The sequence below is a fragment of the Canis aureus genome, chromosome 4 (assembly GCF_053574225.1).
Source record: "Canis aureus isolate CA01 chromosome 4, VMU_Caureus_v.1.0, whole genome shotgun sequence".
NCBI lineage: Eukaryota > Metazoa > Chordata > Mammalia > Carnivora > Canidae > Canis > Canis aureus.
In genome coordinates this window covers 70882891-70893004 of record NC_135614.1, presented here as the reverse complement: position 1 = coordinate 70893004, position 10114 = coordinate 70882891, and the positions used below count along the sequence as shown (strand labels likewise).

General features: G+C 36.7%; 1 long non-coding RNA gene across 1 annotated transcript; it reads right to left on the bottom strand.

Moving 5' to 3' along the window:
• Positions 1–535: 535 nt before the first annotated feature.
• On the bottom strand, positions 536–9221 carry LOC144311935 (uncharacterized). The gene is made up of 3 exons (XR_013377408.1): positions 9030–9221; positions 8164–8332; positions 536–592 (listed from the first exon to the last, which is right to left on the bottom strand). It is a non-coding gene; the product is annotated as an uncharacterized LOC144311935 (long non-coding RNA).
• Between the last annotated feature and the right edge of the window lie 893 nt (positions 9222–10114).

Sequence of the window (10114 nt, the reverse complement as noted above, 5' to 3'; positions counted from 1 at the left end):
TCTTCAATGACATATTCTCTTGCTTGGCAAGTTAATGGTTTAGATTTGCTTTGTTGTTGTCGTTAATTTTGTTCTGGAGATCTTTGTTTTTTTTTGTTTTGTTTTGTTTTTTTTACATTTTTATTTATTTATGATAGTCACATCAGAGAGAGAGAGAGAGAGAGGCAGGGACACAAGCAGAGGGAGAAGCAGGCAGGCTCCATGCACCGGGAGCCCGACGTGGGATTCGATCCCGGGTCTCCAGGATTGCGCCCTGGGCCAAAGGCAGGCGCCAAACCGCTGCGCCACCCAGGGATCCCTGTTTTATTTTTTAATACTAGTTTTGAGGCACTGTTTTTCCATAAAATCCCTGTTAAATGTATTATGCCTTTCTCAAGTCATATCTGCCTAGGAAACTGTCATTTCCCCCCAAAAAACTTCATTGTCATTTTGCCACTTAGCGAAAGTTTCCATCCTTTCCCACCTGGGGCAATGTGACTATACTCTACTCTGTGCCAGCACCAGACCTCATTCTTTGCCTCTGGTATATACCTACCCCATGATTGGCCATTCGTGGGTTTACTTCTTGGCTTCTCCACTGCAAAATGAGCACCTTGAAAATAAGGGCCATATTTTATTTTTGTTGTTATTGTTGTTTAAATATTTATTTCTTTATGAGAGAGAGAGAGAGAGAGAGAGAGCCAGCAAGCAGGGGAAGGGGCAAAGGAAGAGAGAGAATCTTGAAGCCGACCCCCCTGCTAAGCACGGAACCTGATGCAGGCTCAATCCCAGAACCCTAAATTCATGACCTGAGCCAAAATCAAGAGTCGGCAACTTAACCAACTGAGCTACCCAGGTGCCCCCATATTTTGTTGTTTTCGTCACTGTTTTAACATTTGTATCTCTGTTGAACTGAAATGGGTGGTGGTAAACAGGTGCTATCCTCTTGTTACTTGGCACATCAGAATTCACAAAGCACTTTTATTTGCATTATATAATATGATGGTTGTGACAGATAGGAAAGATTTTATGTTGCCGATAAAGAAAACCAAAACTTAGAGAAGATAAGTGATAACCTCAGAGTCATATATAATTAAATGTCAGAAGAAAGACCTAACCTACATCTTTTTCCTGTAAAAACACATTAACCCATCTTCAACTACAGCAATACACAGAAATTTTTTACCAATTTTTTATTTTTAATTTTTATCAAGATAGGGTGAAACAGGGTACCTGGGTGGCTCAGTGGTTGAGCATCTGCCTTTGGCTCAGGTCATGATCCCGAGGTCCTGGGATCAAGTCCCACATCCGGCTCCCCACTGCCTGCTTCTCCCACTGCCTATGTCTCTGCCTCTCTCTGTGTGTCTCTCATGAATAAATAAATAAAATCTTAAAAAAAAATAGAGTGAATTGAAATCATGGAAGAATAAAATGGAGGCCAGATAAGATTTGATGGGATATAATGTTTCCCAAAAAACACTATGCATAGGGGAAGTAGACCTAGCTAGAAGAGAAACAAGTAGGGATCCCTGGGTGGCGCAGCGGTTTGGCGCCTGCCTTTGGCCCAGGGCGTGATCCTGGAGACCCGGGATCGAATCCCACATCGGGCTCCCGGTGCATGGAGCCTGCTTCTCCCTCTGCCTGTGTCTCTGCCTCTCTCTCTCTGTATCTGTCATAAATAAATAAAATATTTAAAAAAAAAAAAAAAAGAGAAACAAGTATATGGAAGGAATACCAATATGTAAAAATAATTAATTAATTAATTAATTAATTAAAAAAAAGAAATTCCAATATGCATGGAAAGATTCAAACAGAGCAGGAGAAGAGAGAGATAAATACTGCTAAGAAGTCTAGGAGAGTTTCAGCCTGAGTTCCTAGCAACGGTTTGTTTAGGTCTTCAGTATCCTTCCTATTCTTGGAAGTTCATCTTACAGTTCTAGAATTTGTTTGCTTATTGATTTTTATTTGTTTGTGTGTTTCAAAGCAGGTAAAGCTAACTTCCATTTGCAACACTGTGGTAGACTATATATTTTCAAAGCCATCTAACTATAGAATACTTAAAAATGGAGGTACGATGTAAAAAAATTTTCTCTCTCTCTCTCTCTCTCTCTCTCTCTCTCTCTCTCTTTTGGTAATGAAAAGCATAGCTCACAGGAAACTAAAAGACTACCCTGAGAGAAAGAAAGAAAGAAAGAAAGAAAGAAAGAAAGAAAGAAAGAAAGAAAAAAGAAAAAGAGAAAGTACTAGAATTGCAGTGGTGGGCAAGCTCAGGAGAGATGGATTTACCTAGGAGCATTTGCCAGTAGCAGAAACTTAGTGCTTTGTTTCATAAGATCATTCAGAAAAAAAAGAGAGGGGAAAAAAAGGCCTTGAGTCCTTTGGGTAAGCCAAAGGAAAAATTATCTGCTTCTGAAAAAAGAGAAATAGCAAAGAAACCTAACAGTTTCTGCCTTAGCTCCGGGTGAGGGAAAACATCTCCTCTAAAGATCAGATGGATCTTTGTGGACTGGCAGTTGAATGCATATTACCTACTTGGTCAGTGTGTAACCAAAAGACTCCAAACCAAGAAACAAACTTCACATAGTTCTGAGTTTAATATTCTGGGCATCTGGCAGAAGCAAAAGCAAATAGAACATGCCATCAAACCAAAGTTGCCAAATTATACCAAAAAAAAAAAAAAATAAAATAAAATAAAATAAAAAACGCCCTAAGAGCAGGAGCTAGCAGAAACAAAAATAGTGCAATTAGATTTGTAAGCACTTTAGGACTTAAAATTATTAGAATCAGAACAAAAAAAATTAGTTTTAAATGTTTGGGGAAACAAAAGAAGAAAATAAAACGAACAAAAAAATCAAGCAAGAAACAAAACAGCAGAAGAACTAAATAGATTAAGTTTACAGGAAGAGAAAATTGATGCGGGAAATTGATTACAAAATGGACTCAATTCTTCATCCCTCCGTATAATCATACCTTCTGCAGTGTGACTTTGCAGATCTTCCCATCAAAGAATGAAGTCTATTTCCCGTCTTCTAGTCTGAGACTGGCTTTCTGATTGGCTTTGGTCAATAGCATGCAGCAGAGGTAAAGGTGCACAGGGCCAACTCACCCATTAGGCATGGAGGTCACAATGCCCAGAGCCCACAAAACTTGTAGGGACCCACAAAAATGTTTTAATATTATTTTTAAGAGCAGGATAAACATGAAAATAACAAATGTTAGTAATGAATCCAATCTGGATTATACTCATATTTATGCCAAGGCAGTTGTAAAATTTAATTTATAATACTTTTTTATGGAGCAAGATCCATAAACGCAAAAATGCTTAGGGTTCTCAGTGTTAGCCTAGGCCTGAGTAGGCTTTGTGTGCTTCTACTTGTTTCATTGTAACCCTGTCACCACCATGAGAATATTGATAAACTAACCTGTTAGAGAAGGAGAAAGGACCTGGAACAGAACTGAGTCATCCCAGCTGAGCACCAGACACTAGCAGAAACCAGCCCACACCAGCAAGGACACATAATCAACACAGAGCTGGCTCTAGACACAGAAATGAGCCCAATGGAAACAGAAGGATCAATCTACTGACCTGGTTCATGAACAATACGACATGCTAATTGTTATAAGTCACTGAATTTGGGAGTGGTTTGTTATGCAGCAGTAATAAACTGCTATAGTCAGTGGACTGAAAAAAAAAAATCCTAGAATGAAACCAAGAGAGACAAAGTGAAATGATGAACCTAAAAGCATGGATGATAAGAATGAAAGGTTTAAAATACATCCACTGGAGTTCCATATGGCAACAGGAGAGAAACTGTAGTAGAAATGGTGATGACTAAACTTTTTAGAGTTGATGAAGAACTGGAGTGGTAAGTTCAGGAAGGATAAGCAGCAGAATAAAAAGAATCCAATTTGAATTGATTTCTAAATTATTTCCCTTGCTAAAAATACATTAACTTTCTATGAGGATTTCACCATTATTGGTAAACATGTAAATATTTTTACATGGACTTTCATTTTGGATTAAAATAAATATGGTAGGGCAGCCTGGGGGGCTAAGCGGTTTAGTGCCACCTTCGGCCCAGGGTGTGATCCTGGAGAGCTGGAATTGAGTCCCACGTCGGGCTCCCTACATGGAGCCTGCTTCTCCCTCTGCCTGTGTCTCTGCCTCTCTTTCTCTCTCCCTCTCTCTCTCTCTCGTTAATAAATAAATACAATCTTTAAAATAAAAAAAACACCCGTATTTAGACACATCAAAGTGAAATAGTAAAACATCAAAAATAAAATATATTTAAAGGAACTAGAAAGAGAAAAAAGTTTACTAAAAACTGGCAATGTCACAAGATGTGACATAATATGAAGCTTTCTATAGTCACTGTGTGTGTACAATGTCTACACAAATTCCAAATACTCAATCTAAGCTGACTAACCCTGGCAAAGTTTTCTCTCTCTTCTGGTTTTCAGCATATTCTTTGAGAGCCCTACACACAGCGTGTGTCCTATCGTTTTTAGTATCATCACTATTTGTGCAGAGCCCCAAACTTTTTATTTAATATGGGAAAGTACTTCTTTTAATCCAGAAGCATCTTTGAAAATAATAGCAACATTAATACTTTGCCATTTACGACAGTCTTATCAAAATATTGTTGTCTTTCCATATTATTCAGCAATATTGACCAAGGCAAAAACCTTAAGATTTAAAAGATTTAATTGACCCAGTGTTTTACCAACACGCACCAGTATATGTTCATATAATATTTAAAACATATTGGGCAGCCCAGGTGGCTCGGTGGTTTAGCGCTGCCTTCAGCCCAGGGCATGATCCTGGAGATCTGGGACCGAGTCCCACATCAAGCTCCCTGCATGGAGCCTGCTTCTCCCTCTGACTGTGTCTCTGCCTCTCTCTCTCTCTCTCTCTCTCTCTCTCTGTCTCTCATGAATAAATACATAAAATCTTTTTAAAAAAATCAGTATTTAAGGGGCTGCTGGGGTGGCTCAGTCGGTTGAGCAATAGGACTCTTGATTTCAGCTCAGGTCATGATCTCAGGGTTATGAGATGGGGAGGCTGGAGTCGGGCTCCACACCCCAGCACAGCCTGCCTGTCCCTCTCCCTCTGCTCCTCCCCCTGCTTGCTCTCTCGTGCTCTCTCTCTCAAATAAATGAAATCTTTTAAACATTTCATTATATAAGATTTAATGTGTGTTTTTTACAGACACATACTTCCTATCTTCCCAATGTATTTATTTTGCAATTTTGGATAGATAAGTACTCACTTCCTACATTCTTATGGACATGGAAATGCTATTCACAGCTATGCCATGTAGTACCTTATGATTATCTTTCTTTTCTTACATCTTTTTCCCCCTCTAGAGATTATAATTGTCTTAATTAAAAAAGAATAATAGCCTATTTTTTCCAGCAGTTTTAAATTAACATCCAAATTAAGCAGGATAATTGTTGTTCCTTGGTTGAAATGCTTCATATGTTTTTATAATTTGGACACAAGTTCTCCCTAATATGTTTAAATACCCTCTCCATACATTTAAGCACATTAATTATTTGATCAATTTCACAATTTTAAAGAAATCTCTCCTAAACTCATGATTTATATCTTGACTGATTGCTCAAAGATTGTATTTTTTGTGTCTTTGAAATCCTTACTGCCAGCACAGTGACTTGCATATTGTGAGTCTTCAGTAAATTACTAAATAAATGATGACTCTACTACAAGAGGGAAGCAGATGGGGAAGAGGCTGTGTAACTGCTCTACTTACTCAAATATTCCAATCAACTGGTCACAGAGAGAGCTTTTATTATCCCCAGTGTAAGCCTGGGACTGCTTCAACAGAGGGTCCCAGACCTGGGACATTTTCTCAGCTATCAACAGTCCAACAACTGGCAATTCCACTCATTTAATGGACCTGTCATTTGGGTATATATAGCTACTGTCTATGACATGCTTATTTGAATTGACAACTAGAAGATCATTCAATATCCTTCTTATCTATAAGTTTCCCCTTTTACATAATGAAAAAAAAGCACATAAGTACAAATGTATTATCATCATCTGCTGCACACATGTCATTGTCCCTGAAAATAATTGATGCAGATGATTTGATATCCCCAAATCAAGAAAGGGAATCTTATTTCTTTCAACTTGATTGGAAACTGTCCTACAGCTCAAATGTACTAATATCTAAGATATGTAATTATCTTATGTATTTATGTTTTTTTCATCTCACTGTAGAAAATATTGCATTTATATTAGAGATAATACTATAGATAAAGCAAAGAGCAGATAGAGTCTTAAAGGTGAAAAGCCAGCTCTGAAATCTATTCATAAAAGCTTAGCAAATGCCTACTTTCTGTCTCTGTTTTCTCTTACAAAAAATAATAATAATACCTACTCTCACTCCAAGGATTGCTTTGACTATATGATGAGACAAAGAGTATAATAAAATTTTATTAATCTTAAAGCACATTGGAAATATAAAATATCCTTTTATTCTATATTTTAGATGTAACCATAGGTTAAAGTTTCACAACATACATAAGAAAATAATAAAAGGCCATAGAGAGCAAAATACTATAGGGTGGCAGTGAAGGGCCATGGTTAATGAGCATGGGATCTGGAGACAATCTATTCTAGGGTCAAATACTAGCTCTACTACCTACTGGCTGGCTATGGATAAATTATATATCCTTTCTATTTTCAGTATTCCTATCTGTAAAATGAGAATAATAATAATAGTATCCACTCCAGAGGGATATAAAGTTAAATAAGTGCATAAAGCACATAGCCCAGTGTCTAATATATGACAATCATACAGTAAAGATTAGATATTTTCCATCATAATTATTTTTGCTCAACACTAACAATAGCTGGTGTTAGAGTTCAGCTTACCTTAATTCTTCTGTCAAAATCTACAGTATTCTGAGGGTCTATTTTATAGTTTATAGGGAAACATATAGTTATTCCATTAAAGTCATTGGTGACACATTAGAAAATCATATAATTGTTAGCTAAAAAACTTTAGAGGAGATTTAATCTAACATATTTTGCAGATAAGAAAATTGAGGAGGGATCCCTGGGTGGCTCAGTGGTTTAGCGCCTGCCTTTGGCCCAGGGCGCAATCCTGGAGACCCGGGATCGAATCCCACGTCGGGCTTCCGGTGAATGGAGCCTGCTTCTCCCTCTGCCATGTCTCTGCCTCTCTTTCTCTCTCTGTGTGTGACTATCATAAATAAATAATAAATAAAATTTTAAAGAAAAAAGAAAAGAAAATTGAGGAATAGTGAGTGCATCCACTTGATTAAGATTATACCACTTGTTAGGGGCAGAGTTTACAGTAGACTCCAGGCCCCTGACATCTAAGTACTGTAGTGTGCTGCCTTCTGGATACCTCCAATTATCTCCAAAGATGTACAAGATCATCTACATTATAAAAATTACTAGTAACATATATCTTAGTACTTATCTGTAAATGGACTTTTTCTGCACTTGCTTATTAAAATGTAAAAGAATGTTCAAGCTACTATGAATTATATGTACATGTGTGTTATATAGGCACATACACCAAGATTAAAAACTTAAATTTTACTGCAATTATCTGTTGCCACTTACTCAAGGTAGAAATTCCTTGAGAAATTTAAACAATAATTCATTATGCATTTTCAATTAGCTGATGTAACTTCTTTTCATTTTAAAATCTGAGATCTAGATAAATCTAGCTAAATCCATGTAGATCATTTCAGTTTTGAATTATGATAATAGCCATCTGAAATGTGACTACAAAAATAAGTAGCTTTGCACTTACCCTAAAATCTACCCTACTGTTTTCTTTAAGGTAGTATTTTTAGTACCATTCCTATCCCAAAATAATAAAATTCAATAGAACAAAAACCAATAGAGAGGTAGTTGGAAAGCAGTAACATGTAAATAGCTTCAATAGTTTCCCAGACTTGAATAATTTCTACTTGGCCAAAAGAATCCATATAATGTCTAAACATTTCTGCTCAAATAACAAGTTTCCCTGTGAGACAGCAAGATGGCAAGATATCTATCCCTAGAATACTGTGAACCAGGACAGTTGCTCCACCACCATCCTCTGGAGACCTCCTGCCTGCCCCTCCTGCTGGATGGATGAGCAGACACTGAAGAAAGCAAACAAGGAGGACAGCACTTACTCAATCATCCCATGCTGCTTCGTGGAAATTCCTTGATGTTTATTTTAATCCAATGTTATTTTGATGCCACGTGATGGAGACTTGGAGGAGGAAAAACCAAAATGATGTGTACTGAGTTCTACATCTCTCCCCTGGAGTGTTTGAATCTTTGAAATCCCATAGGAAAGTGCTGAAAAGTAGACAGTTTCTTGTTGAGAAATGAAAGCAATACCATTATTTTTCTAATTATAGTTTCATAAATTATAATCTTGAACAGTGACTAAACTTTCAGTTAATCTAGGTCAGGAAACAGGCTTCTTGCTATCTTCTTTCCTGACCTGCCTATGTGGATCTCAGTAAAGCAGAACCAAAACTCATCCTAGTACTTTTCCTACTCAGCCTGGGCCACCTCCTGAATTCAGAAATCTGTGTTCTCTCTTGAGCCCCAATGTACCTTGTCCCTCATGTTTTCAACTTATTATTCTTTTGTCATGAATTTCCCTTGAGTTCAGCTAACAGGTAATGTAGTCGGTCTGTTAGTGGTTGTGCATCTATATTTAAGAAGGTATATTTCTTTATTTTCAACATATGGTTGCTTTTTTATAGAAATTGCTTTGCTTAGTCTGTTTGTCAAGGGATAATTTCACACCTGTTGAAAGAAAATCAGGAGTATAAAGTATAACATGTATGTTACTTATTTACTTTACTTTGTATTATAGAAAAATTTACACATAAGCAAAAATGAGAAGAACACTATGACTCCTTTACATGTGTCCAACAGGCAGCTTCAACAATTATGAACTCAGGGCATATCTTGTTTCATCTATATCTCTTGCCTACTCCCCTTCCCCTCATTATTTTGAAGCAAAACATTATTATATAAGTACCTCAAATATTTTATTTTTTATCTTCAAAAACTATCAAAGATGGGTGAAATATATCTCTGTTGCTTGAAGTCATCCAGAAGTCTGGGGGCAGACAGGACTTGAAAGGTCAAAACTTGAGAGGGAAGGAAGTTCAATGTTCTTCATGCTGCTATGTCTCTTCAGCATATGCCAGTTCTTTAACTCCAAAAGTAAGAGACTGAGAAACAAGATAGAGGGCCTCTGTAGAGAGATAGAGATGCCAGCAGAAATTGGCATCTCACAACACTGGAAAGACAAAAGCTGGAGTCTAGACCTGGAAATAAACCAAGACTTGAGAAACTAAGAACCTTGAGTAAAGGGGTCATAAGAAAATGAGCCCAACATTCTTTGCTAGTTCCTACTTGAGACAATTGCCGCATCTTTAGAGAAAGAAAAGAGAAGAAAAAGGAAAAGGAGAACAAAAGAAAAGAAGAGAAAAGAAGAAAAGAAAGAAAAGAAAAGAAAAAAGAAAAGAAAGAAAAAAGAAAAGAAAAGAGAAAAGAAAAGAAAAGAAATCCAGGATTTACCAGATCATGACAAACTCCTCAGTCTCTCAATTTGAACCCCAGAGGCTACAACCTAGAATGAGATAAACCAGAAGCAAACTGATTGATATGAGATTATCCATCCATATTTAGCCAGAAGATAAAGCATCTCCTCTCTAAAGTAAATGCAGCAACAACTTTTCATACATAATGTTGGATAGTCAATCAGAATTACCAGGAATGCCATGACCAAAATTAAAAGGAAATATGATCAAAATTAAAAGGAAAAGGAAAAGCCTCACAGGTGTTTCAAATATTAGAATTAGAATATTAGTCTTTAAAATAACTATGATTAATATGTTCACAAAAATATACAAAATAGAAAACTTAATGGACACCAGGAATCTGTTTCCTTAGAAAAAGGATCATGTATTCTAGAACTGAAAAATATAGTAATTAAAATTAATATCCAGTTGTGTTCAGATTTCTTTGTCTCATAACTGCTTTATGGGTCTTTTAAAATAATTTTTTTAATGGGATTCGAATAAATTCCATATGGTTTCCTTGGTCTATAAATGCCTT